This window comes from Sorex fumeus, unplaced genomic scaffold (assembly GCF_029834395.1).
Source record: "Sorex fumeus unplaced genomic scaffold, SorFum_2.1 ptg000034l, whole genome shotgun sequence".
Taxonomy (NCBI): Eukaryota; Metazoa; Chordata; class Mammalia; order Eulipotyphla; family Soricidae; genus Sorex; species Sorex fumeus.
In genome coordinates this window covers 1202252-1203867 of record NW_026606091.1, presented here as the reverse complement: position 1 = coordinate 1203867, position 1616 = coordinate 1202252, and the positions used below count along the sequence as shown (strand labels likewise).

General features: G+C 42.2%; 1 pseudogene; it reads left to right on the top strand.

The window, feature by feature from the left end:
* Window positions 1–594: 594 nt before the first annotated feature.
* Window positions 595–767, top strand: LOC130026655 (uncharacterized; annotated as a pseudogene).
* Window positions 768–1616: the final 849 nt, after the last annotated feature.

Genomic DNA, 1616 nt, shown 5'->3' with positions numbered 1-1616 from the left:
AAATTGATGCCTAGCATCAAACATCAGGCATTTAAAATATACTCTAGTCTGCCCTTTCTCCCTCCGTCCCTTCCTTCCTTCCAATCTCCTTTCATTATTAGTGCTATGAAGCAATGAGCAGAGGCTGCAGACATGCCAGATAGTTGTGTTTGCACAGTCTTAGCTATGCTGTTTGTGGTATGTGTGTGTGTGTGTGTGTGTGTGTAGTGACAGGGAGTTGTGGAGTGGTGGGGACTGCACCTTAGGCTGTGGTGCTTGCACGATAAGGTCACCACTCCTTTACTTGGAGAAATGAAAAAAATACTGATATTCTAAATTGGAAGGAAAATGACAAAACCAAAGTTGTTCAGTTGGGTTGTCTTACGCTTCCCTTTACCATCCTTTTATACTATCAATATTTTGAAATATTTTTAAAGAGAATATTTTCTGAAATTTGCTCGAGCGGGCCCAGTAACGTCTCCATTGGAGACTTTGTGGTTACTGTGTCTGGCATATCGAATACATCACAGGGAGCTTGCCAGGCTCTGCCGTGCTGGTGAGATACGCTCGGTAGCTTGCCGGACTCTCCGAGAGGGGCGGAGGAATCGAACTCGGATCGCTTCTCGGCCTTTTGGCTAAGATCAAGTGTAGTATCTCTGAAATTAAAAAATAAAAATTGACACTTCCTTTTGATTCAATCGTAAATCTTTGTTTTGGTGGTCGTTTGCCTTCTATTATTTTTTATTCTGGGACCACTCCCAGCTTGCTCTGAGTACTGGGATTACTCCCTTGATGCTTGGGGGACCATAATGCAGAGCCAGGAATTTACGCAGAGCCTGACTCATGTAAGATAAGCACTCGTCCCTGTTTAATATCTCTCTGGCCCCTCATTGGAGAAATGTCACTGGCAAATTGTGTACGTGTTGGGATGGCAGTAACTCCACAGGTAGCAGAGGAGATCTTTAAGATTATTTTGTAGTCCAGTTAAGTCCAGAATTTATCTATTTTCCCCATCTCAATTCCACATTACTACAGCTTGCAGTGGAGTAAACATTGATTCCCATGCTTTAGAGTCAAATTTTGTTTACTTTATAATTCCTAAAACCTGATGTGTTAAGTTGTTATTTTATAAAAATAAACATGCACAGAGCCTATATCATGGGGAGGTCCCAGATGGGGTAGGTGCTGCATCTTGCCTTCTCCAGATGGAAGCCCAATGACCATGAGCCTGCAAGCGGGCACCAGGACATTCTTTCCAAACATTTCCTTATATACAAAGTGATCAATGGAAAGTAAATCATCCAACGTTTCTCCCTGAAAATGAGACTTAATTCTTGCAAACCACAACACCCAAAAGGAGAGTGAGAACAGAGGGGAATGCCCTGCCACAGAGGCAGGGTGTGATGGGGAGGATGGGGGGTGGGAGGGATACTGGGACCTGTGGTGGTGGGAAATGGGCACTGGTCGAGGGACGGGTATTCGAAATAAATAAATCATAAATAAATAAACATGCGTGTGCATACACAATAGACTAATGTGTGTATATGTGTACATATACAAGAAGTGTATTTATAATAACTATAAATATGTACACTCCAATAATGTTATTATTTGGCACTATTATGTTGACTAGTTAG